The sequence below is a fragment of the Amblyomma americanum genome, chromosome 2 (genome assembly GCF_052857255.1).
Source record: "Amblyomma americanum isolate KBUSLIRL-KWMA chromosome 2, ASM5285725v1, whole genome shotgun sequence".
Lineage (NCBI taxonomy): Eukaryota > Metazoa > Arthropoda > Arachnida > Ixodida > Ixodidae > Amblyomma > Amblyomma americanum.
In genome coordinates, this window is record NC_135498.1 from 122,368,783 (window position 1) to 122,396,197 (window position 27,415).

At 48.3% G+C, this 27,415-nt stretch overlaps 1 pseudogene across 1 annotated transcript; it reads right to left on the minus strand.

The window, feature by feature from the left end:
• Positions 1 to 11,590: 11,590 nt before the first annotated feature.
• On the minus strand, positions 11,591 to 18,794 carry LOC144120042 (uncharacterized; annotated as a pseudogene). The gene is made up of 8 exons (XR_013312423.1): positions 18,590 to 18,794; positions 17,902 to 18,155; positions 17,670 to 17,826; positions 17,170 to 17,455; positions 16,828 to 17,070; positions 15,430 to 15,601; positions 14,723 to 14,871; positions 11,591 to 14,643 (listed from the first exon to the last, which is right to left on the minus strand). The product of XR_013312423.1 is annotated as an uncharacterized LOC144120042 (transcript).
• Between the last annotated feature and the right edge of the window lie 8,621 nt (positions 18,795 to 27,415).

A 27,415-nucleotide genomic window follows, 5' to 3' on the forward strand; every position in this document is an offset into this window, starting at 1 on the left:
GTACCTTTTGAGACCCTTGGTCACACATGGCTGATGAGGAGAGCTCCACAAAGAACTGAAGTGGCACAACACCACATCTCTGAACATTTGCTTGACTTCATGAGGGACTCCATGTACTGGAATCCCGGAGAGAGCTGTATGGGCGAGGTTGTCTGCTATCTCGTTGCCTAAGACACCTATGTGCGAGGGCACCCATTGAAAACGTATAGAGAAGCCTTTGCTATGTAGATTCTGCACCAAACGTAGGGATCTAAGACTCAAGGCATCAGTGGGGAACCCGTACTCTAACCTTTGAAGGGCAGATTTTGAATCCGTAATTATGACAGTAGGTTGAGGCGTACAACACCGTAGCTTCTTTAGAGCTGCCTCAATGGCAACGCTTTCGGCCATTGTGGAGGACACGACTTTAGTAAAACGAACAGACGAATCATACTTCAAAGACGGAATATGAAAAGCAGCTGCACTAGATCCTCTGACCTTGTCCACAGAGCCGTCTGTAAAAATTTGAAGATGACTGGCATATTCGGTCTCAAGATGTTCCAGTACGAGCGAACGCATTGCCGCTAAAGGAGAATTCCGCTTAGTGCGAACGTGGGGAATTGTCAAGGAACAATCGAGGCTCGGAAAGGACCAAGGTGGCTTCAACGTCTTAGGTTGATCTCGAAGGTCGAGACCCAGAGAACGAAGAGTATTTAAAGCCAAGTACGCCCGGGACTCAGATCTCTTTCGAAGGCGCTGTAGAAGCGCTCTCCCGGCAACAGTCTCTCTGAGGCGGCCAATTTGCAGCAAAAGTCTTTGTGAAGCGGCTAGCCGAAGAGGTTTCGATTGAGACTCATACAGTACTGCATTGTTTGGAGCAGCCTGCGGAACGCCGAGAGCCCTCCTTAGTCCCATTCTGTGCAAAACCTCAAGGCGTTCCAGCTGCGATACCGAGGGGGAAATTAAAGGGAGCTGATACATTATGCGACTTGTCACCAGGGCATCGTGAAGCCTGATCATTGAAGCAGGATGGTTTCCCCATTGCTCACTAGCAACTCTACGAAGCACATTGAGACGCGAAGATAGTGAAGCCACAATCGAGTCCACAGCTCGTCGCCACTATAGACGTGAGTCAATAGTGACGCCCAAAAAACGTATGTGGTTAACCTGACGAAGGCAAGACTGATCAAGGTCTATGCTCAGCCGCGCATACCGTCGTCCCCTACCTGGAAACAGGACGAAGCCAGATTTTTCCACCGAGAGAGTCAACCCAACACCTTGAAGGTAACTTTTAACTGAAAGCACGGCCTGTCGCGCTAATAGAGCTAAGCGTTTGTGTTGATATCCGGTTAACCAAAGACAAATGTCGTCTGCATATATCGACATATGGACATGCCTGCAATGTTTTTGCACTTTTGCGGGAAGACCAGCCATGACAACATTAAAGAGCGTTGGGGACAGGACACTACCCTGAGGTACCCCTCGCGATACCGCCCTTTCGGAGCTCATTGTACTGTCTAACCGCACTCGAAATTTACGATCACTGAGAAATGAGTGAATGAATCGCAGAAGATAGCCCTGTACGCCTATGACCTGCAGACTATTCAGTATTGAGCTCTGGAGGACGCTATCATAAGCCTTTGATACGTCTAGGAAAATAGCTAGTGTTGAAAGTCCAAAAGCACTCTGATGTTCAATGTGGCTAATCAAGTCCAGGACACTATCTTGCGCGCTTAAACCTATGCGGAATCCAGTCATGCATGTTGGTAGTGCCCTTCTGTCCTCAAGCCACCAAGACAAACGCTTACTTGCCATCTTCTCCATGAGCTTAGCCACACACGACGTCAGCGATACAGGACGATACGAGGCCGCGTCTGTCATCTCTTTGCTGGCCTTCAGCACTGGGACTACACAAGCCACCTTCCATGAAGGGGGAACGTCACCAGACTCCCACACCCGATTGAGATAGGTTAGGAGCATCTTCCGGTGTTCCAGAGGCAGGTTCTGTAACATTTGATTGGTAATGCCGTCAGGACCTGGTGCACAGCGACGCCGCAGGCTGCGGAGCGCTGTCTGTAGTTCTCGAAGTGTGAACGGGGCGTCCATAACAGACGGAGACGTAGCAGGCAGAGCGCAGGGATGAATGCCTGGTCTGGAATTTACAAATGCATCCGCAAATTCCTCTGCCAAGCACACGAGATGTTTCTGCGTGCGCAATGCAAGCGCCTCGAAAGGTTTACTCGGACGAGAGCCACCAGCAAGACTGCCAACGACACGCCAAATTTTCGTAATCGGTGAGAAAACAGTCAAACTAGCGCAAAACGATGCCCACTGGGACTTACAGAGCTTGTTCGCATGACGTCTAATGGCAGAGTTGAGCCTGTTGAAAGTTGTCTTCAAGGCTCTGTCGTCCTTCTTCCGCAACAGTTGTCGCTCCGCCCTTCTGCGCGCTGTGCAGAGGTTCCTGAGTTTTAAATCCGGAGTCGGAAAATCATCAGGTAGCTTGAGCGCCGTGGTAGCAGCCATCTTAGCATAAATCATTTTGTCTGTCACATCACCGGAAACACAGGCTAAGTGCTCCCTGTATTTGTCCCAATTAACAACATGGCAAATTTTAGGACCACGCAGATGGAAGTCGGCAGTAAACACAAATATCGGGTAGTGATCACTTCCCATTCGGTCAGCTCTAGTTGACCACTGCACACGGACGTCAGGTGAATGTAAGGTGAGGTCTATAGATGTGGGTGAGGTTGGAGGCCGAAAGAAAGTGGGACTTCCGTCATTGGCCACGCACAGGTCCAAACTGTCGATGACTTCTACAAGTTGGCGTCCACGAGGATCTGTGTTCCTGTCACCCCAGGCAGGGTGGTGGGCGTTGAAGTCACCGCAGATGATTCTGGGTGCTGGGCAGCGGTCACAAAGTTGCTGGAGGAACAAAGCCATATCGACCTTCTTCCGCGGGGACACGTATACTGATGCAATGGACAGAGTTCGGAAGGCGAGCCGAATCCTCACAGCCACTACCTCAATACTGTTGGTGCAAAGATCGGTGACGTTCAAAGCCACATGAGGAATCTCCCTTCGTATGTAAAGGGCGGCACTTCCTGCGGGAAAAGACTTTATGCTACAATTCTTGTGGGCGACGTATCCCTGCAAAGACCTCCCGCTTGGCAAGCCAGCCTCCGAGAGAGCCAGTACTGGAACACAGTTCTCTTTCAAGAACAATTTTAGTTCTGCTAATCGACTTATAATCCCAGCGCAGTTCCATTGCATGATAAACGGCACTTTTCCAGGGTTTTTAGTTGCAACAGGTTGAAGAAAACTAGCCGTCTAGGAGTTGTTCTCTGCGAACGCGGTGATCAAGGTCTCGAAAGAAAGCACCAGCTGTATAAAGTTCTTCAAAGTGCCAGGCTGCATCGCTTGGCTGTATGAACGCAGGACATCAAACAAAACGCGTAGAAGGTCGGAGAGATTCCGGCTTTTGAGCTCCTTATTTTGCTGCACGCACTGGCGCACCACTTCGACAAAAGACGGGGACTGGGACCCACTCTTGGCCACGGTAGCTGGTGTCTGCATCTCTTTTAAGGCAAGGGGATGTCCTCCATGTTGTCGAGTCTTGCTGTGATCTGGTTGCTGAGGAACATGGACACTTTTTGCAGAAGCAGATCGAACAGCCAGCTCACCCTCGGAGGCCGTTGCCGACTTGCTCGGATCAGGTCGTGTAGCGACGTCGCTTGCTACCACGTCCCGAGCTTCCGACTCGAGCGCAGGGAACTCATCACTTCCATGTATCGGCTTCTCAGTAGGTTGTGGTCTGGGTCCACTAATGAAGGACTTGCGACGGTGTAAGGCGCTTACACGGAATGTGCAGCCACTGAAACTCGCTGGATGGTCACCTCTACAATTAGCGCAAGCAAAATCTGCCTTGCACTTTTTGTAGTCATGGTCACCACCACACCGCTTGCAACGTTGATCTTTGTTGCAAACTCTCGCTACATGTCCAAAGCGTTGGCACCTGAAGCACCGGGGAGGAGTTTCAACGAACTCGTGGACTGCATGTTTGGTGAAACCAAGGTCAATTATTCCAGGGCGCTCGGTGTTGGGAGCAAACGTTAGCACAATAGAGTTTGTAGGCTTCGCTGCCCATTGTTGTTCTCTGGGCTCCACCCGGCGCATTAACCGTCGCACGTGCAGAACTCCTTGCGGTTTCAAGTAGTCAAGAAGGGCACTTTCCGAATACCACACTGGTACTCCCCTTATAACACATGTAATAGTCATGTAGGAGTGTGGCAACCGGGCTTGAACTCGTATGCCACCGATCTGAGAGCACCGCAGAAGAATGTCTACTTGCTCTTCCGTTGAGATATCTAGATGAAGAGCCCCTTGCATTGTGAAGCGACTGCGAATCGGAGCAGATCCCAGTAGTACTTTAATATCATCGAACAGCCTGATAGGGTTCCACTCTCTGAAGTCAACACCTTTCTCTTTTGGCTGAACTATCACTGGGATGCCGACTGTCCGGTGCTTCCGATGACTCACCACTTTGAAGCCATCGTTGTCCATTTCCGCCATGTCAGCCACTTCCTCGTCAGAGGCGACGATAGTTGAGTCGTCCCCACTGAGCGATGATGACGCACTGCACTGCTGGACGTCCCTGATGACTGGCAGATCCCCGTCATGTGATGCCATGGCCGCCTCCGCCCCACTGGGCTCCTTCGGATGGCGCTGTCCCTTTAAGGATACCGGCGCCGGAGCTGCCGTACCCTTCCCGTAGGGACAGTACCGCCTTAAAGACGCGGCCGTCTTCCAAGGATGGAAATAACCTAGTTAATAACTAGAAAACAAGGCAAAATTACTGAGCTGAGGTGACAACAGATTGAGCAGCGTCGTCTTCCTCTTCTTCCTATGGCATGATGAGAATAGACCTCATTATTATCATTATGGCATGATGAGAATAGACTTGCCAGAGGGATCTAGAAAGATCAGAGTGAAACAAGCCAAGAATTGATGTGCTAGAAGAATTTGAACCAAAGTTACACCAAGTCAGACTTTTGTGACTAAAAACCCAAGTTAGCACCTAAGATTGATAATTAAATCTGTAAATGTTGCCGTGTAATAACTGAACATATTTTATTCTTATTGCACTCTTCGAGAGTATTTCTTTCTATCAAAACACGAATGAGAGCTATACCACAAATAGTTTGAGATATCGCTCTTCCAAAATTACAGAACCTTCAAAATTGCAGTTTTGAGAAAACGAGGAAAAACATCTCACAGTATGTAGGTGTAAATTGTGTCAATGATAAGTCAACATGATCAGAAACGAGTGGAAAGTGAACTAAAGCAAGAATTAATGGCCTATGCCAATTTGAGCTAAAGTTATGCAATAGGAAATGCTTGAAAGGAAAGGTTCATTTGGGTGCCCAAGACGGGTAACCTTCTCAGTTAATTTTCTCTTGTGGTCATTGCATTTACTTTGGTGTCATGAGACTCACAGGGTTCTCTTTCTAGCAAAAAAAAAAAAAGAATTTATGGCAATAGCAAGAACAGGACCCGAGATATTAAGGCGGGGACATGGGTCTTAGAGCTTCTTTTTTTATTTACAGACCAAATTTGATGGAACTGTACAGAGTTATTCAGTTTTTTCCACTGATTTCAAATATGCAATTCGTTTATTTCTAGGCCAATTAGTTCCTGAGATATTAATATATATCATGCCATTGTCTGCTCAAACAATAGAAAAAGGTGGGCCGTCAGAAATTTAATTTTAATACGTGGGTAGATACTACAATGTGTGAGGAATGCAATGCTAGAAGCAGTTTTCAAATTAAGCTAATGATATAGATTTAGCAGCCTAATGAACTTGGTGCTCAAAACATGGTCATTGGAGTGAAAAAAAACAAGAAATAAAAAAAATTGGAAGGTAAAAATTAAAAATCTATTCCCAGCGTTGCATGTCTTATGCTTCCAGCTGCACAATGCAAAAAGAATTGTAGCTCTAGCTGCTCTAAGTGCTGAGATACACCTTGAGCAAACTTCCAACTTGACACAAAACACAGTTTTGAGAAAATGGCAAAAAACAAGCAGAGCAATATTTAATGAGGAAAAGCTAAAAATATTTACATATTTACATTCAAAAAGGGCTAATAGGCACCAGGCATATAGTCTTATTGGCTTTTGCCACCATCATGGCGCTTTCTTAGGGCCCGTTGTATGTTCGCGTTCTCTGCACGCTTGCGTGCTGATGCCTTCCTTCTGCGCAGATCCTTCTCCAGCATGTGCTTTTTACTTTCATTGCTTGGATTCAAGCCCAGCTCGCTGAGGATTGCTCTTGATGCTGTCACATTTCCAACATTGAATTTGAGAACGGCTTCAGCTACAGCAGCCTCCACCGCAAACAGTGAGGCATGGGAGTGCTTTGGAGCAAGTGCCCATACCATAGAATCTAGGCTTTCATTATTCTGCGTTTTGCCACGCAGGCATCGCTCCAGCAGCTTCTTGTCTGAGAGGCGCTGATATATGGGAGGCAGGGCCTCACAAACATGGGGGGGCAGGCTCCTGGGATGCTTTGGGGCTGGCTTACCCCTGGCCTTTGCCGCATTTTGCTTGCACCAGGAGTTCGGCCCCGTTGGGCAAAATGTATGATTGCTTTTTGCATCATTGGATGTGATGTGATGAAATGTGGCCATCACCACCCTCTGCATAGAATCTACATCTTTGTGGGTCTTCAGAGCCCATCCATAATAGGAGCTCATTTTGTTTATCAGATCTCCCGTTAGGTTGCCCCTTCCACTGAGGCTTTTGGAGCCACAGCCTTTGTTCTTCGCTACTGCATTCCGCAAAGCAGTACCCATGTGTTTCTCCACATGGTTGACGCAGTCCTCTTTGTTTATGGGTATATACCCATACACCTTCTCTTCTTCCAACGCAAGGTAGGTCCTGCTGTCACCGTCGCAAAGTTCAGTAGTGTACCGCAGGTTGTAGCGCTCGAGGGACCTCTTGAACAGGATCAGGGCAGCCTCCACTTCCATCTCTCCTGCCTTTTTCGTCGTGTTCTTTTGGCACACATGGCTGGCTGTCCGCGATTCTTATGAGAGGTCATCCTCATTTGGGCCTGACTCGCATCCGGCGCAGAAATTGCTCAGCACGACATAGTCAAGCACCAAGTCATTGAACAGTTCAATTACCGCCCCGACGCCAATGTGGGAAGTGTGCCCGCGCATCATCCATGACCCGTCGTATGAAACGGCGATGTTGCCAGGATTACTCGCATTCAGTTCTGCGTAAAGTTCGCGAACGGACTGCGCGCGCACTTACTGGTCAGATTTCGTGCCGCGCGACTAGCAGCAGGCATCAGCTTGCGTTTCAGATGCGACTGCCACGTTTTTGTGTGCAGACCCCGAGGGCTAATATTCCTTGCCGAAAAAATATCATTTTATGACGTTTGGCGATTGCCAGTGGCCAGCATCGCACGCGTGGCGAGGACGTTCACGTTGAAAGGATTCACTTTTTGCGTACATTCGACGTGCGGCGAACTCCATGTCGACGACGTGTCACCGCAATCTTCGCACACAATGTGCAGCTTGACCGCAAGGCCATATTCACGTTCATCTCTCAATATTTTCAAAACTCCAGGGCAGGATCTGCACTCCGCGAACTCGAGCAGAGCGTTCACTGAATCCAAACGCACAATCGTGAACGAAGTTCCATTGTGCAGTTGAACCGCGACGGTGTCGCCGTCAGCAAGAAGCTCCTTCTTCCGATCTGTTGCTGCCGTTGCTGAAAGGTTCTCTACCAAGTCCGCTGCTTTTTTTTCGTGTTCATCTGCTTCAGAAGCCTGTAAAAATATCGTGTCGTGGCGTACGCGGCCGCTGTTGGTACCGCTTTCGGGTGTCGGGTCCGTTAGGCCTGGCGCGGCAGTGTCGGCGGCCCCGTCACTGGGCGCGTGAAGCTCTTCTCCTTGGGCACACTGCGGTGAGGCGGTGCGCGGTTTGAAGTTATCGCTCAACGAATGCTTCACTTTCTTCCCGAACTGGTGCCTGGCACGAAATTTTACCGACCTGCGATTCATTGCGTACTGCACCGGAGTCAAGGCACAACAAAATGGCACTTGGTCTGCCGCGGCAACAACGGCCGGCGCGTCTTGCAGACGATGGAGACAAATTCAGCCAATCCGCTAGTACACACGTGTCACGTGCCCTGAGTAACGAATGAGGTTGCGCATAGGACCTTATTTTGGCATTTTTTTTTCTGCAACCAATGGGTGGACGGAGACATCGGTGGCGGGAAATTGAAGAGGAAAGGTTGCTCTCTCAAACGAGACCAAGATGGCTCCGATAGCATGCATAGAATAGGAGCTGCGCGCCGCGCAAGAAGTGCCGTTTTGATGTCAATTTTGGATCAGATTCAGTCGAAATCGACGGTATAAATTGGTACTGCGCGAAAACTACTGATCCTAGATGCATGAAACTTCGCAAACTGGTGAAGAATAGGCAACAGATTTCGAAAATAGCATTTTCAAAAAATCGATTTTTTGGCGATTTTTTTATCTCTAAGACCCGTGTCCCCCCTTAATTTAATCTTTCAAAAATGTAACGCAACCGAAATTGGGGGATTGTGAAAAGCACTCAAGCCTCACAGCATATTTAATCGGGAAAGAAAACCCCAAACACTTTCGCATGCTTTCAAAATGCACCAGGAGCGTAGTCGGGGTGCATGCTGTTGTGGTGCTTATTTATTTTTTTTTTGCTGCTTTAGCAAAGCCAAGCAAAGCCGCCCGCTTCTGCGCAGAACGTGTGTTATGGTGCAAGTCCTTTTCTTAAGCTCTCCTGGAGCCAGTTGCTGGCACGTTTGCGTTGCATTCTTGCAGAATTGCTGTTACTGTATGCTGTTGCTATAAGCGCAGCGGGGCTACTGCTGTAGCTGCTTCCACAGCAAACAGTGACGAGTGCCGCTCATTGTGGATCAAGGCCCCGATGATCAAGTGGAAGCTCTCGTTTGAGTTGAGGGTCTTCCCCCGAATGCACCTCTGCAGCATGCTCTTCTCTTATAAGCTACTATAAACAGGCAAAAGAGCTTCAGCTACATCGCTTGGCAGACTGTACTTGTGCTTGGGTTCAGGCTCCTCTTTTGCAGCGTTGTGGAGACACCAAGACTGCGCACGAGTGGGACACAAAGTGTGATTGGGGCAGTCATCAGCAGACGTGATGTAATAATATGTTGCCATCATGGCTCGCTGCATGGCATCCACATCACCTACATTTGAACTCGGCGCTTGGCCATAATGTATAGCCTTCCTCTGCCACCGAGACTTTGTTGTCCTGCACCCTTGTGCGTCTTCAAGAGGCTGCGCAAAGCTGCTCCCATACGCTTGTGCACATGATTTATGCAATCCTCCTTGACTACTTCAATGTAGCCATAGATTTGAGCATCATGAAGGGCATTGAACGTGCGACTGTCCGCATTGCATAATATGGTTGTGTAGCGCATGTTGTGGCGCTGTAGAGACCTCTCAAATAGAATTTTGCCTGCCTCGGCCTCTATTTGGCCAGCCTTGTAGCTGGTGTTTTTTTAGCACTGGTGGAGCGATTTCCAGAGTTCATAGGCGTCAGTGTTCGGCTTTGGGCCAGTTTCGCAGCCCAGACAAAAGTTAGACAGCACCACATAATCGAGCACATAACCAGTGAAGAGTTCCACTACAGCACCAACACCTATATGTGATAAGTGCCCGCGTGTCATCCATTTGCCGTCGTAGCACACGGCAATGTTCCCCCTGTGCCCAAAACACAAGTCATCGTATACCTTTGCCACTGCCTGCGCGGCCTGTGCCATAGCTGCCGCGGCTGCTCGGGTAGCAGCAGGTTGTAGAGTGCCATTGAAACGTCTTGTTAAGCATCCCACGCCGTAACAATCCCATCGCTGAAAAGATATCGTTCATTGTTGTCTGGCCATTGCCGGTCGACAGCATTGCTCGACTAGCGAGAATATTGAGCTCGAAAGGATTGCACTTTTTCTCGCCGTCAACCCTCCATGAATTCCACCCGGCCACAATCTCGCCACAGTTGTCACACAGCACGATCAGTTTCATGGCGAGGCCTTAGCTCTGGTTGCTGGTAATTAACCTCATGCATCCACGACACGTTTTGCACTGCACAGCATCGAGAAGGGCGTTCGCAATGCTGAGGTCAATTACTGCATAGGAGGCTGTTCCATCTGTGTCTGATTCTGCGGACGCACCACTTACATCGGCGAACAGCGTGGTCTTTCGTGCCGGCGCCGGCGTCAATTCCAGTCGATCAATTGTAGCCTGCTCACGGGCACTCACTTGAGTTCATCATCATCATCATCATAATCAGCCTTACTACACCCACTGCAGGGCAAAGGCCTCTCCCATGTCTCTCCAATTAACCCTGTCCTTTGCCAGCTGCATCCACCCTTTGCCTGCAAACTTCTTAAACTCATCCGCCCACCTAACCTTCTGCCGCCCCCTGCTACGCTTACTTTCTTTTGAAATCCACTACGTTACCCTTAAACGGAGACTGAAGCACTTTTTGCAAAAATTGGGCTTGCGGTGGCCCCTTAGAGTTTTTGACGCTGCAAACTCGAATATCGAACTAAAATTGGGCAAAAACAAGCCCCAATTTTCGTTTTTAGCAGAAATACGCAGCCGGCGCCTCGGGGCACATCGCGGGTCGCGCCGCCGCCTCTGATTGGCCAAGAAGACGTGACGACATTTCGAGGACCAGCGAAAATGCCGATACGGCTCCAGTGCTGCGTAGGCTGCGTTGCGTGCTGATTGCAGCTCTTCGCGGTGTTGTAAAAGCGATTATAGGACACTTTTGACACTCACGTGAACATCGGGGTGTCACTGTACCAGTTTCGCACACAAACGACGCAGTATCTCTGTTGCGGGGAGCGAAGAGCAGCCGGGATCGTCTACCGACGTTGGAAACTTGCTCTGGTACGTAGTACGTCATTTTTCGAAATTGCATGTTGTTATTGGCAGAAGCTTGACGACTGTCCGATAACTTTCTCGCGATAAGCCACTTCGCACAATGCCTTTCGGAGTTCGAGGAAGATTCGGAAGATCGTGACGGTGCGCCTATAGTCCACAGAAACGACTAAACCGGAATGTGTTTGCTTTCGCTTGCCCTACAATGTGTTTTTGATCGTGCCGTGGCGTGGTGTGTGAAAAGACCCGCGACCACATTTTTCTCGCCTGGCAATAGCACAACGTACAAAGCGTTGTATGGAGTAGAAAGTATTATGTTGCTGCACAATTAATTGATTGTGTGTGATCTGAGTGTGTTCGTCTACTGCGATGTGATTCGCAATATTGCTTTGGTTACGCTGGAGAGCGGCAGTTATACCCGAAGCTTGATGCAACGGAAAGGCGACTTCGCTAGCTCACATGAACTGTGCCAAGACTTGCTGCCGTCGGTAGGGGCCTCCCTTTCGAAAGGAGCCGTCCACAGTGCTCTCGTAGTTGTGCATGCGCCGGCCGGCACCATTCGCGAAAAAATTTCCGGTACGTGTCTGATGCCGGTATGCGATTTTTTCGCATGTAGGGTGGCACCCATTTGTGCATAACTGTATTTTCGCTGTGGCTGCAATATTACTCGTTCATAACAGGTGTTTGTATGCATGCACAGAATGGAAGATGAGTACTTCTGCTGCATTTATTATCAAGTGCCAGAAATCGCTAGGAGAGACCTGCTCTGTGCGGCTACTGCGAAATTTATGATAGCCTGTGGTTTAACACTACAATTCTTGAAAAAAAAAATGAACAGCAAATGCTTCACTAATGAGTGAGAAATTTGAATCAACCCTGGGGGAAATTTTGGCACTTTTCATTCACAGGTTATAGCGAAATGCAGCGTACTTGCTGTTTGGCTCATCTGAAAACAAATGAGAAACAGTCTACGCTTTCTGCCAAGTTGTCTCCTGGATACAGTCTGAGAAAACCACCTTTTTTATGTGTTCCTGCAGAGAGAGGTTTCTACAGATGTGTGTGTTGTTTTCAGTGCTTGAGGTTATTGCAAAGTGAGAGCAAGAAAAAGTGCTTTTTGGAGTGAGGACTAATTTAAATTAGCTGGGTCTGCTGAGTTCTGGCAGGTTTTCTTGCAATCACTGTGCAGGAACCTTGCACTAGTGTGATTGACATGAAGAAACCACATGGCAAAAACCCAGAATTTTATTCCGCTTTGAAGCCAGGAAAAAGTATTTGTGGTTCTCTAAAAATGTTAATAAGGTGCATTAATTTGTGAAGATTGGCAGAACATCTCTTACTATTCAGCGAGGTCACACAAGATAATTGTGTTCCAATACCAACCTGCAAGATAAGACAGCAGGGATTACACGGGTTGTAACTTCAGTCAATGACCATTGCCATTGAGCAGTCATGTACAAGCTGGCCGAGCGTTGTTCTGCTATAGGTAGGAGGCGACAGCCTCCTGGCATCGAGCATTTCAGTGACTGCTTGTGATGATCCACTACGCCAGCAGCAACAAAACAGTTAGGCACATGTTGAACCAATATCAAGTTGCATTTTACTACACTGAATAGCTGTATTGTGGCATTTATTGCCGCCGGTGCCAAGCAAGTATGTCCGAGTTAGCAAAACTTCATTCCTTTATTGGGAGTTGATGACGCTGCCCTAAAATTCTCGATCATATGAGGCTCTTCAGTATGACAGAAAAAATAAGGCAGTTAGGCTGAACTAACACCAACTTGAAAGATGCAGCTGCAGGGATTAAACAAATCGTAGCTTCTACAGCTGAGTGAGTTTGCAAGTCCACTTCAAATAAGATTTTACGTCAGTTAAATTATTTTTTTAAATCTTGGGTATAAATGCAAATATCAGGGCTCCGTGCAGTAATTATACGCTAGCAGCATATGGATGCATGCACAGTAGACACTTGTTCAGGGAACTGAAATAAGAAAGAAGGTCTGTTTGGCTTATCGAACGCTTAGAAGGGCAAGCTAAAGCAATAAACTCTAGTCATGTCAGAATTGCTACTGCGAGTTATAAAATAAATTAAACACTGTTACAGAAAAAATAAAAACCATGTTGGAAGCCTGTTGGCAATGCAAAACCTACTTGTGTCAAGGACAAAAAATCACCTCTGAAGATCTTTGATTGGGGTGAAACTTTCCTTTGTAGTCTGCCCTGGCATCTAGCTGTCTCCCTAGTGTGGCTTTGGATTGAGGTAGTTGGTCTGTTTGCAGTTCATGCATGGTTAAATGGTTAGACATAGACATCCAACACTTAATACAATGATGGATGCAATATCGTTCAACTAAATTTTGTGAAAAATTGAGCTACGTATATAGTCTGGTGGAAAGTGCCGTAGTCGAGGGCCAACACACTGAACTCCTAGCTATAAATGTGCCTTGTGTCCATTTCTTCACCATCATTGCCCTTCCAATCAATAAGGCCCAAAAAATTGCAACATGTTTACCATAAAAATGCAGAGCAGAAAGGTGGCAAGAAAAAAAAGTTTTTTTTTTCTGCTTACCAAATGACTATTCCATGAAGCACACTAAGTAAAATGATTAAGTCTTCTTTCGTGCTAGCCTGCAAATTGTCGAGAAATGCTGAAGCATAACGCTTTTAAGATCACGCAGATACTGTCGTATAGCGTATGGTGTGTTCACCACAGTCTGTCGCTAGTAATATTTTCTAGAAGACAGCAATGGTTGCTAAATAAGTGGTAGTAGTGCATTGGTTCTTTCGTAATGGCAGATAACAAGTATGGGAGATTTCAATCTTAAAAAAATAAAATGAAGGGAGAGCCTCAGTCTAGTGACCAACGTTCCAACAAGAGGACTTGTCTTTGTCAGGTCAAGTGCGGTCATCATTGGCGGGGGTTATATAGGCCCTTCACTCTAAGGAGGATGGACTGGGGTTATGGTGGGGAGTGGAGTGAGGAGGGTTGGAAGATGGCACACTTGGTCTTCAAACAGCTGTTGTCTGGCCACGGAGGCTGTCACCTACAGGTAGGGGAGAAGCAGGTTAATAGCCATACTGACATGAAAAGAATGCAAAAACAGACCCCCCCTTTTCAAAAAATATGCAACAGAATCAAAATGAACGATGGCAATAAAACAGAAAGAGGTAAAAAAAAGCTAAAGGAAAAAAAATGCCATAAAGGAAAGGATAGAGGCGATAAAGTGGCTATCAAGGTTGAGTTTTTTTCCTTCATAATCTACGCAATCCCCAGCGTATAGTGCACAGTGGTCTACATACTTTCTAGTGGCTGCATGATTTTTCCTACTCTGCCTTCTTATGTTTAGTAATATCTGTTTTTATTTTTTTGACGAACCAAACATTTTGGTAACTAGTTTTCTCTAATTAAAGTATACGGTGCATGTCATCACATCCTTCGCTGTACATTTTTACCTGTCACAATGGCTATCAAGCCACATTCAGATTTGGGACATGCGGTAAACCCCGTACTACTTACCGGTATTTTCTCTGCAGATGGTAAGAAACTGATCATTGTCTGTTGAACCTTGACTTTCTTTTCTCGACCAGGTTCTCTTTTGGGGCCTTTGGAAAACTGCTGCTGAGTGGTGGACGAGATTCTGGAGCAGTTTTCCTCTCCTGAGGCTGCATGCTCTCAGCCATGGCCACAACCTTGTCAAGGAGGCGTTTGACGTAGCCTGTGTGAGCATTTCATCTTGTAGCTTGTGCAATATTCACTTTCTTCGTGACCAAATAAACTAGGTGGTGCAAGCTTACCATGAGTAGGTGACTCCTTTACTGGACAAGCTGTTGGGTCACCACCTGCTGCCTTTGGGTAACGCACACACCATCGAAGTGTGCCATCCTTTGTGCGTGCCTGACCACGTCCACTGTTCTCGTTGTAGTGAAGTACAGCAAGTTGGGTCCTGAAAAAGTTGCACAGGACAGTGTGAAAACGTGTTACCTTGTAACATATGTAAACAGTCCAACTGTAAAGATCATGTGACAAAAGAAGGTCACTGATGGGAGTTGAGCACAACACCATGTTAGCAATTAGTGCATGAAAGCACCATGAGCACGCGTGATGAAAATTCTGAAGGAGCAAAGTACTACTTTTGAAGAGCTATGAGAACAAAGCATCGCCTCAGTTGCCGGGCGGATTGAAAATGAAAATGCAGTGCTTGCATGGTGAACACAGCCGAAACTCTAAATTTCCACAAAGTGTCGGCATGTAAAACCCCTTCTGATTCGGTCGACTGTGTTTTTGATTTCTGTTTATACGACATAAGAAATGATGCAGCTATTGACAATTTCAGTAAGTGTAATTTAAGATGGGCACCTGTTCATATAGTTGCGGCACGTGCCTACATGCCTTTCACTTTTTCTACAGATGCATGTCTAACATTTGTTTTGTTTAACACAATTGTTTTGTGATATGGATGGCTTCTGACTGTAAAAGTAGAGAATAGAAGACAACAGCTTACCTGGCCCTCATTCCCAAATACGAATAATGGTAGGTCTTTGGTGCAAAATGCACTAGAAGGCTATGAAAAGCCTCTAATCCATAGGTTTGATGTCTAGTAGATAGCCGCGGCATGTCTTGCAGAAGGGCCTTAGAATTTGCAATGTCTTGAAGCTTCTGGAAAGCCTTTGATTCTAAAAAGAAATGGCCATTATCATCTCTTTGTAAAGCTCTAAGTGTGCGGCTTGCTGTATGCTCTGCATCAACCAGTTAAAAAGTGTTTCAGTGCACCTGTAAATAAACTTGTGTTCAGTAATGCACATCTTATAAGTTTCGATAGTTTTAATAAACATTGGTATTTGAGGTGCACTGTAATAAATGGTATGAAATAAACTGAAACAGCCATTATTTGCTTAGCTCATGAAGCTTTTCATTGAAATTCTGCTGCACTGCACAGGTAGCTGAAATCTTGGAATCCAGAGGAACCCTCTTGGAAAATCTTGGAACCCTCAACAACCATAGGTTGTCCAGCCTCTCCATTGCATTGCCTGCCATTTCCTCTTGATTTCTACTAAGATATCATTAACTCGTTTGTTCACTTACCCACTCTGCTCTCTTCATATCATAATGTTACACTTTTCACTTTCACAGCTTGCAACATTGTTCAACCTTTTTTGCTAATTCTGTTTCTGCACCATAAGTGAGTACTGGTAAGATACAGCTGTTGTATAATTGCCTCTTGAGCGATACTGGTAAATTACCATTCAGTTTTCAGTATAATTGTTAAATGCACTGGTCCCTATTCTTATTATCCTGTTTCTTTCACTCACATGGTCTGGATCTGCGGTCATTACCTACACTAATTAGACCTCTTCCCTTCCCACTATTAATGCTTCGCTGCCTATCATAAACCACTGCTCGCTTCAGAGACTGTTGGACGTTGCTTAAGTTCTATGCATAAAGTTTTTAGACCCACTGTTCTGCTTTGCCTGTCGAGGTCATCGATAATGCTTTGCAGTTTGTTCCGAGTTCATTCTTCGAAAGCACTAAAACAAAACGGACAAAGAAGGAACAGACATGGACAAGTGCTCATCCCTGTCTGTCCCTTCTTTGTCCGTGTTGTTTCAGCGCTTTCGAAAAATGACAAACATGCACCAACTAGCCCCATTTTCTACTCTTCTGGAGTTCCGAGTTCTTTAGCAAGGCAACGTGATCACCAAATTTCATTAACTCTTATTGCCAGTTCTCATTTGAGGTCTGTGAATACCTCCTGTAAACACGCAGTGAATAGTACTCTAGAGATTATGTCTTCGTACCTGAAACCCTCTCTTATTGGAATTTTGTTACTTTATGTATCATACCTAGATGTGCCTAATTCGCTAGGGCCTTTCACATATTTTCATTACAAAATTTAACATACCTTCTCTGAGCCACTGCTTGGGTTCGATGTCACCGTGCAAGCACGTGGGGAACGATGCCTGGTCGTGTGTGTGGATGTCCCTTATGTGGTTAAGAAGTGACAGCCATTTGGGCACAATGAGTTCTGCTTTGCCTTCGCTAGATGCTGCCGCCCAATACAGATGGTTGCACACAGACTTAATCCAGGGTGCAAGTTCCTTGCAGTTATTTTGTTTTGCAGCTGTGTGCACTTTCTTGGTGATACCTAAAATGCATATTTAAAAAATAGGACTAATGTAATATATTCCATTAATATGCTGAAAATAACACTATCAGCCACCATAAAGCCACAGCTGCTAGATACATTTTGCCATGTGCCACACGTCGAACTCATGGGCGATTGCAGCTTTGTTGTTGCGGAGAAAGCACTTGATCTGTGTATGACGGTCGGTCACCAGCACTGCTACCTTGATGCTCTCACTCTCCAGAAAAGCAAGGCCTTGTTTCAGGCCTTCTAACTCCATGCGACAGCTGCCGCCAGCATCATTGGACTGTGGTATGATAATGGCAAAGGATATTGAGTGATGTGTAGCGTGCCTACCAATTAAAAAAAAGACTGCATGCATTGAGGTCTCTCCTCCCAGCTGTAACTATTTTTAAGAAAATAAATCTTTGTATTTCTAACAATGGTAGTGCTGTGCTGATGCTTCATCTACCAGCACGGGGATTCAAGGCTAAGCCAATGATAATGCATGTGCTGTAGAAAGAAGTCATGATATTTAAATGTTGCGTTACAGTTCATTTGGCGACATTAGTGAGCTATAGAAATTTACAGAACGTTGTTGTTGCAAAGTGGAAACGCACCTGCACGACTTCAAAATGCAAGACTTTATGGCGTTCAACGTCCATCAGAGTATACGTGCCATATTTAGCACTAAATCCTGGTGAATCAGCCCGTCCATCTCCAGCAAGGTTCACCTGTTGGCCTTGCAAGCAGACTTTTCTGCTCTTCTTTCCAAACCTGAAAACAAAACAGTGCGCATTGAACCTTGACCATGCAAAGAAAGCTGGAAACTTCTTCGCAATGACTCCTTACCCTGTCAATTGCAGGCCACAGATATGAACGCTGGATTGCAAAAAATGTCCTCTTGCTCGCAACTGGCACACCAATTGAAGCCAGCATTCTCAGTGTAGCTGTTGGGTTGCATCCAGAGAAGAGAACTGCTGCGCAAAGCTGCAGGTTGAGCATCGGCTGCTGTTTTTCGACGTCCTGATTACACCAGTAAACGAAATGGCCAGATGCACACTCCCCATAGACTTCTATAAGTGTGCCTTCACACTCGAATCTGACTGTACGAGGTGCGAGGCACTCTGTGCACAGCTGGAAAAGCTTCCAAAGGTACTTCTCCTGCACCAAAAAAATTTTATTGCCGGGTTCATCTGGGGAGTTTCCGACACATCCGTGCCTGGAAGAGAATGGGCAAATTTTCAATCGCACTGGACAGCCTAAACACGCTACCTTGCATGAAAAACATGAGTGAATGTTTATGGCACCAGAGTAAAAGTAGGGCAAACAGGTTTTCACAATTTAAATAGCACTGGGTGTGGTATTGCATTTTTTAATCGCTATAACTTCTTAGTTACAATGATAAAATGGTATAATAAAGAAATTTTGCATACTGATGCGGAATAGTGCGAGGAACACGAAAATGAAAAGATTGAAAATCTGACTTTTGGGCCGATTTTCGGTGTCAGAGAGCTGTGTCTCCCCTTAAATTCCATACCGCTGTCGTTGATGGTCTCTTCCAAGTCGATGACGTCGAGCAGCTTGAACTTCCGCTCTGTTGCAGACTGCGACGCCAAGTGCGCCTTTCTTTTGTCGTTGGTCGCTGTGCGCTCGCTGTTTTCGTCAGCTGTGAAAAATGCATTGTTGATGCGGTTCATTGCGGCACTCGAAGCCTGGGCCGACGATGCCTCCACGCCAGACATGCTGTGTTGAGGCTCGGAAGTTGATCCAGCAGAATCCTCCGGCAAGGATACAGCCGGAAATCCTGGCAGAGTGTCATGCCTTGTTGCCTTCTGTCGTGCATTCCACGCCCGCTTCCGTTTCTTGTCGAATGCTTGGCGCGTAGTTAGCTTGAGACATTGATCAGGCATTTGGGCAGCGAAAAAACACCGGCCTGACAAGTGCGATCATGATACAAGCGGCTGAACGAGAGAAAACTAACGAAGCAATTCAGCAAACGATGCACGCACAGAGAAAAGGAGAAAGAGTAGACCCAGCGACAGGCCAATCGGAAGCGAGTGCATGCTTTGTCCAATTAGTGATGTTCATGGGTCTTTCGGGAGACGCGCGATAGTGGCGGCTCCGTCCAACCGACGCCATTTTGAAGCATCGCAAAATACGCTCAAAGAAAGCAGCTTCAAAACAAGCCAAAGATGGCGGCCGATGGTAGATGCTTTTTACCATCGCGAGCGCACGAACTTTGAACATATTTGGCCAATTTTTGAGCATTTCGCATCCACCCTGACACGTATAAAGTAATTTCTTTTTATATTTCCCGATTGAATTGTACGTCGGTGAAGCATGCATTCAGTAAGTAGGCTTCACTACACACATGTACGCTGCAGCCAATGGCAATCCTCGATTCATACCACGTGATTTGAAAGCCAGTCGCTGTGCTCGGAAAACATGCGCTTCTTTATTATTTCTTGCGCTGCTGCAGCCCAGACAACCATGGTTATTGCGAGAATGTGGCTTGGCTAAGCTCCTCACACACTCCGCAGTGGTGAGTGGCCTCGCTGCATAAAGCGTGTTCTGCAATTAAACGCACGCTATAGACTGCACCTCACAGCTATACTGTAAAATTGTTTGAGCTCAAATTTTGCACAGAACCTCATTTGGTCGGCAGAATTGTTTTATACCACATTTGTACGAGGTACTTGCCTGAATCAGTAAGAAAAAGTCGGATATTCGCATCATTGCGGCTACGACGAAATGAAACACACCTCTTTTTCAGCATTTGCACCTTTTTTTTTGGCATTGGCTTTAACCCCGGTAAAGCGTTGCTGGTCCTTGCTCCCTCTCTCATTTGTTTTTTTTTCTATTTTCTGAGAGGACCATTAAAAGGGTAAAAGGGTAGAGAGTAGTAGTAGAAAACTTTATTGACAAGGAAGATAAAAGACTCTAGAAAAAATATGCAATGGGTGGTGTCTTCATTTCAAGACTCCACTGGCCTTGGCCGCCGCTCTAGCCTGTGCAACGAGTGTGCGCTGCTGATCAAGCTCCGAGCTGAGTAGAGAGGCCTCCCATTGCTTGTTCGTTCCATGTGTTGCGATGTCCGAGGGTTTCAGGCCATTACATCCCCATGTTATGTGGTATGCATCGGGGTAGAAGTAGAAGGAAGACGTCTTGAGTGGATAGCCCGGATCGGAAGCCGATCATGGAGGGACGGAAGAGGTTGTTGTCTTCGATGTAGTTCTGCAGACGAGTTTGGATCACCCTCTCGTATAGCTTGCCCAGACACGACGTGAGCGAGATGGGGCGCAGCCCCTCAAGTGGGGGCAGCTTCCCCGTCTTTGGGATGACGATGATTTCGGAGTGTTTCCACTCTTGAGGGATTATATTGTTTTCCCAGAGCTCATCGGTAATGTACTGAGTTAGATCCTGAATTATGTCCTTGCCGAGGTTGCGTATATGGTGGTGATTATGTCTGCACCTGCCGCCGTGTTACGAACGCAGTATCGTGCCGCAGCGTATACTTCTGCCGTCGCTATGGGGGCATCCAAAGCTCGATTTGGGGTGCCCTGGTAGGTAATCGTGCTAGGTGTAGTCGCAGTTCCTATGTATCTGTCACGGAGCGCTGCGAGAAGAGCTGCATCGTCACCCAGGAACAGACGGGAAATCCGCTGTAGTGTACGGGTCGCTTCGGACTTGGACTTGGTTGGGTCTATCAAGTTTCTGAGAATTGCCCATGTCCGAGACGTGCCCAAAGTGCCTCGCAGAGACTCGCAGAACTGTTGCCAATTCTGATGCGAGAGTTGCGTGGTGTATGTTTGTGCCTCTTCCGTGAGCTCGACTATACGGGTTCGAAGTTGTCGGTTCAACTTTTGGGTTTGCCAACGGCGAACGAGCTTCGCGCGCTGATCCCATAATTTGAGTAGGTGCCTGTCTGCCTCAGGTGTCTCGTTCGTGCGCTGTACGACTTCGGTGGCGGTGCTGGGAGCCTGGCGAAGGGCCGCGCTCCAATCCTAAATAGATTCTATATGCCCCGTGGGGAATTCCGAGTTGCGAAATTTTGGCCAGTCCGTTATTTTGGCCGGCCATATGCTTCTCCAGATTTTGGATGAAGTGATAGAGGTGCTTAGGATGCAGTGGTCGCTCCCCAATGTTTCGATTAGGTTGATCCACTTTGAGTGGCTTATGTTCTTGACCAGGGTGAGGTTAGGACAGGAGTCTATCTAGTCACACTGTTTCCCTCTTTTGTGGGAAAGGCAGGGTTAGTTAGGAGTTCCAGTCCTATTGTGTGTATAGCTTTCACTGCAGGCTGACCTCTTGGTGTGTTATCACAATACCCCCACACTCTGTGGGGCACGTTGAAATCTCCTGATTACACTGCGCTTTGTGAGAGGCAGCCAGTAGCAGATCTGTGAGGTCCCCTTTCCTAGGCTTGGGGGGCTTGTAGACGTTTATGATGAAGGTGCTTGCTCGGCCGCGCTTGTTGGGCACAACCTGGACCGTCAAGTGTTCGGCGTCCGGTACTGGCAGGGCATGATCGACCACATTTATATCTTTTGCCACTAAAATAGCAACCGATGGCATCAGGGGCTGACTGATCATGTAGTATCCCGCCAGCGTCGGGGCCTTATCGGCTCCCACTTCCTGCAGGCAGATAAGATCTGGACGAATCGGAGTGGCGGCAATGAATCCCACCTTGCGCTTGTAACCTCTACAATTCCACTGCCAAATTTCTGTGTTCTGCATTTTGGCTGCCTTTAGGATGCCTGGCCATCTTGGGCGCATCGGAATGAGGTGCGACCCGCATCGCTGCTGACTGAGCTGGTGCGACTGCGTAACTGCGAGGGGCCCTGGCCGTGCTTGTCCGACGAGGCTCGTTTACGGTACTGAGTTTGAAGTGCCTGAATGGCAGTTGCATGCTGATTGAGAAAAGTCTCATGTCGCGCGAGTGTATTGTGAATAGTTTCTATTTTCTCCGTTAGTGTTTGGAGAAGTGTGGACATTGAGACTTGCAGAGAGTTCATTATCCGTTTTTCGGTGTCGCGGATCATTTGGACGGTTACGCATTCTGTCGGCTTTGCAAGGGGTGGCTCTGCGTCTTTACGTGGGTGCGGGGGTGCTTGGTTCTGTTTGAGGACCTGTTCTAATTTGGCTGTTAGGGCCTTAATTTTCGTGTTTTGGTCGGCTATCTTGGCGCTTTGGGACGCAGTGGTATTCTGCAGCTGTTGGAAACAGGGGTCGTTCGAAGGAGCGGGGAGTCCCTGTACTCTCTCTGCCCAGCTCACCTGTTTCGGCGGCGGCGGTGGTGACGCTTGTATTTCCTCGGCGCCAGTTTCGGTGGGGTCAGGGGCGGCACCGGGGTCCTGGTCTTTGATCGGGAACGACTCCCGGACTGGCTCGCCCGCCTGCTGCCGTGGCTGGTCATGCTCTCGTCGTCTGAAGAGAACCAGCGGCCTTTGTGGACTCCCGGCATCCCGTCCTTGCGGGACTTCCGGCACTGGTTTGTGTTGACTGTGGTGGAGGAGGCGGGAGGTTGGCGCACAGCTTTCAGATGTCGCGGGCATCCTCTCGCGCCGGTTTCGTGCTGGTCCCCGCAGAGGCCGCGCTTGGGTTAGCATTTGTGGGTCACAGGTTGGTCGCTGGCTCCACAGAAACGACACACCTATACTTTTGGGTTGGGGCATACGTTGGGCCGGTGGCCCGGTTGCATGCACGTCGAGCAGAACTGCTGCGCCGGACGATACGGATGGCACAGAAACTCCGCTCCTCCTTGGTAGACCGTTCGAGCTAGACATGGTCCAGTGAAACCGAGAAGGGCCGTTGTGGAGGAGCCGAGAATCCGGGTGTGTAGGATTTGGATTCTTGTGTCTCTCACCCACAGAGATGCCATGAGCGATTCTTGGGTTTAGGTGGACCAGAGTCCGTGGATGACTCCTCTGAGTGTGTTTGTGGGGAGCGGGGTATAGTCCCGTACCGGGTAGACTTTGCCATCCAACTTGAGCCCTTCGAGGTTACTGAACTCTGCCGCAGTTTTCACACGGCGTGCTGATGACGAGGATATTAGAGCCTCGGTGAGGGCGGACAATGTACCCTCTCTGGATCCGTTGTGGGTTTTGACATGAACGAACCATGGCTTCTGAGAGTGCGGGCGTTGGTATTTTACGGAGGGTGAGACCTGCAGTCGGGCGAACCACGATCTTGATGTCATCTTTGGGCAGAGGCGGTAGATGAGGTCGACCCAGGCGGCGCCTTCGATCGTTGTGGGGAGTGTCTTGACGAGCACTCAAGTTGGATTCCGTGTCGATGCTGGTGGTTTTAGCCAATATTCTAGCTGCCCTCCGGAGCTTCTTCGCCCGGCTTCTTTTAACGGCCAACTCCCATCCTGGCCCTTTGCCGGGTAGGTGGAGGGGGCTCGTCAGCGCCGGTTGAAGTGAGGGGGTAGATTCTTGGGAAAAATCCTCGTCTTGTGAGTCCACATCGAAGTCTTGCTTGAAGATGTTGAAATGCTGGGGTGGCCCCAGGTCCGTAGAAGTCGATGGGTCCGTGGATGGGCCCGCCATAGCGGGCTGCCTGGCGTTAGGGATAGTGGGAGTCAGACGCGGTTGTGGCAGTGCGGAGCCATGTGGTGTGGGCAGTGAAGGGGCGAAAGGTCTCCGGCGGCCGGGAGTGCAGCCGGTTTCTTCAGGGCAGGCAACTCACAGCTTGTCGGAGTCGGGCGGGGAGCCCTTTCCGTGTACGTCTGCTCCGGTCGGTGGGGTGCGGGGCGAGTTTCCAAAGGGTAGAGAGGGCCAGCGGCAGCAGTGGGCACCCTCTTCCCTTCTTGAGACCAGTTTCGAAGTTCATATCGTCCCGAAATTCACATCAGCCTTGATTGTATTATCGAGATTTCAATGTAGCTGTCACCATTGCCGAGCTTGTTAGGCCTACTTCGACCTCCACTGACAACTCCTTCACGTGCCACTGGCTCTTGCACGTTCTCGCAGTGTTCTGATGACGCAGGACGTGTAAGAAGGTTGTTAATGTGCATGTTTCTTTTGTTTCAGCCGAATTTGTGACGCAAGCGAAATTTACTGGGCGGCATCATTGCTTATCAGTCTCTTGCCTTTCAACAAAGTGGTGCTGGGAATCTGTCCGCCGGCCCGCTGCTGCAAGCCTAGTAGACGATGTGTGTGAGAATCCACCAATGGAACAGCTTGTGTCAGTCACGTGCGTGCATTAGTGAATCGGACCTTGCGTTTTTTTCATTGTTTATGGTTCTTTTTCTTGGTGGACATTCCGGGCAAGCCAGTAAAAGTGGCAGAACTTGAAGCCTCGAGAGGCCTCTTTCAAACGAGCCCAAGATGGCTGTTCTTGGCATGGTGAAACGCGAGCTCAGTGGAGTAGAATATGTGCCATTTTTATTGTGTGCTCGCACAAAATCAGGTGACGTAATGATTTAAATTCTATAGTGTGGTAAAAACATTGCTTGCCGGAAGGCAAAAATTGGTAGACTTGGAGAGTAATACCTGTAAACTCCAAAAATGCAATTTTCAAAAATTTTTCAGGTCATTTTTTGTTCCCAATAGCCAGTGTCCCCCCTTGAATATCACATAAGAGCACAGCTTAGTACCATCAGCCGAAGCATATATCACTGTGCAGCGCGGCTTGGTACAGTTAAACCTGAATATAATGAAGTTGGAAAAAGTTCGCAATTTTTCGTTACATGCAGGTTTCGCGTGAAGGCCTCTGCATGATGCAGAAACAAAACCAAAAGGCTTTAGATATCAGTGAAGATGAACTTGCCTTTCAAGCATTTATTTTACAGTGAAGAAGTGTGTAACTTCTGCTTGCTTGTTCCCCACGGGTGAAGGCACTACACAGTGCTCTAAAGAAAGTTTATCATGTAAGGCTCCTTCATCTTCATCATTGCACAAGCCGATGAAAAGTCACAACACGTCCATTGCATTGATCACCTCCTTCGCGGTAGGCACACCACATGAATCTGCCACACAGAAACAATCATCACCATCATTGGAATTTTGCACGGTTTCAGCTAGTGCCACATAATCATTTCTTACATAGCTATGGTGGCATTGTCACTCAGGTTGATGTCGTCAGGTGCACCACCGTTAGTACGTAGCTCGTTCCACGCTTTGGCCACATTGGATGGAGTTGAAAGGTCTTCTTCCTCGTCACCGGCACCAGCTTGTGTGTTTTTGGTTATTTCGGCCATTATAAAACAATTCTCGATTACTTGTCCACTGACCTCTTGCCTAGAAGCAGCAAGCATCTCGACTGCTTGATCAATCTTCATCTCCCATTCTAGTGGGATGTCGTGAATCTTTTGGATTAGTCAGTGCTGCTAACAGCCTATAAAACTGTTAATGACCCCTTTTCTAGGGGTTGTACTAGGGACATGCAGTTGGCTGGGAAGTAGGTAGTGCAGTTTGATGTTCAACAGCTGCAGGCCTTCTACGTGGCGCACCGAGCAATTGTCCAGCAGTAGGTGAGGTTGACGGCCTTGCCGCTTGACGTCCTGATTAAACTCCTTCAGCCACTCAGAAAATATTGACCAAGACATCCACTCTTTGGAGTTCGCCATATACTTTACGGGTGCATACGTTTTGACCTCTTAAAGCACTTGGGACGGGCATTTTTTCCGACAATTAGTGGCACTCTCGTTGGTGTTGTTGAGGTTGGCGCTCTGGTCGATTCCTCTGCGAAAGGAGACGTACAGACAGGGAGACTTGTGCCAGGTAGTAGGGACAAAGATTTATTCTCACACGGAGGCAGGGATTGTCGTGGCGGGGGACCAGGCGTCGTCGCAGCAGAAGGTCAGCAGTCTTCGTGGCTGGGATCAAGAGACTACTTCGACGGTCGGGCCTCCTTTAAATGACCCCTCACCGTGTAGCCCGGTTCCCCAGCCCCACTTGGGAGAGGAAGGGTGATCGAGGGTACTCGCGGAAAGAGGCGCGGGATTTGAGTGGGCAGCCCGTGAGTGGGCCCTACATCTCCCCTCCTCAAATGTCCGTCCCGGGCTCCGCTAGGAGGCGCTCGGCGTGCTCTGGGTTCGGGTTGGCGTCCATGATGTCATCTATGGGGTTAGGGGAGCCCACCTGGGGGCCGCTCACTGCTGGCGGGAACGCTTGGCCCACTCGCCCCTGCTGTGGGAGCGAGGCACTCAGCTCCTAAAGGAGCCCTGCCGGCAGCTTCCTGACAAGCTTCTTGGTTGCCAGGGACAGCAGCTCTGGCCGGCTGGTCTGGAGGATGTAGAGGGCTGCCTCCTCCGGGCTGTCCCTGTGGAGGTGCAGCGGGGTAGGCCGCTGCCGCCGCCATACGCTTTTCTGCTGCCTCCTTGCGCTCTTTATGGAGCGCACCTGGCTCATGGCTGACCCGGTGGACCATGAGGGTGCCACAGAGCACAGGCCGGCCCGCTCCTCGCTGTAGTGAGCCGGTGGCTCCTGGTCCCGCTCCTCCAGGGTCAGGCCGCTGAAAGGCAGCGGCACTGCCTGCAGGTTGTCGCCGCGAAGGGGCTGAGGGAGGCCATGCGCTGGTGGGTTATGTAACCCCTCGCGGTAACCCACACCACTTGGAGGTGCTCTCCAGTGGCTGGCCATGCATTTAGGCGAACGGTGGTGGCCACTGTGGCCATGGGACCTGCGCCACTCACACGACTCCTGCCACCAGCTGGGTGGCGCGCCTTGTTGGCGACATATTTCCCAACATTCAATTAAGTATGTGTAATACCCACTGACCTGTTCACGGTTGTCCTTGTAGTGAACACCAATTGGGACAGATGTGCATCTCAATCTCTGTGCTGCTTGGTCGTCGCGACCAGCCTGCTCTTCAGATTTCGATCCACCCGCTCGTTTATGTTACTCTGAGTGTAATAGGGACTCATTCTCCTGGGGCGGATTTGATGCGCCTGACATGAGTTTACAGAGAATTCGCTTGTGAAATAAGAAGCATTGTCTGTAATCAGGTTGGAAGGGAAACTGAAACAAGTGAACGTCTCCAACAGTTTCTCCCAAATTCGTTCAGACACAAGCTTCCTAAGGGGGAACAGCTCAACTCGCTTGGAATAGTGGTCCATTATTACCAGGATGAATTGGCTTCCACGTGCGGACCAAGGAAGGGGTTCCATGATATTGTCACGTAGTGGTGACAGCAATCAGGAGGGATGAAGACGGACAAAAGTTCTTTTAAAAAGAAAACTGTTTATTGGGCTGGCTTGCGCCCACAATGGACTGAATCACTCGGCGGCGGCGTAGCAACAAGCATAGAAAAGGAACCAGCGAAAATAGACGCAAGACAAGAACAAAGGAGGCACACACCACAACGCTTTCTATGCAATATGAACCAACTAGCCCAGCAGTTTGCACTCCTGAACTAG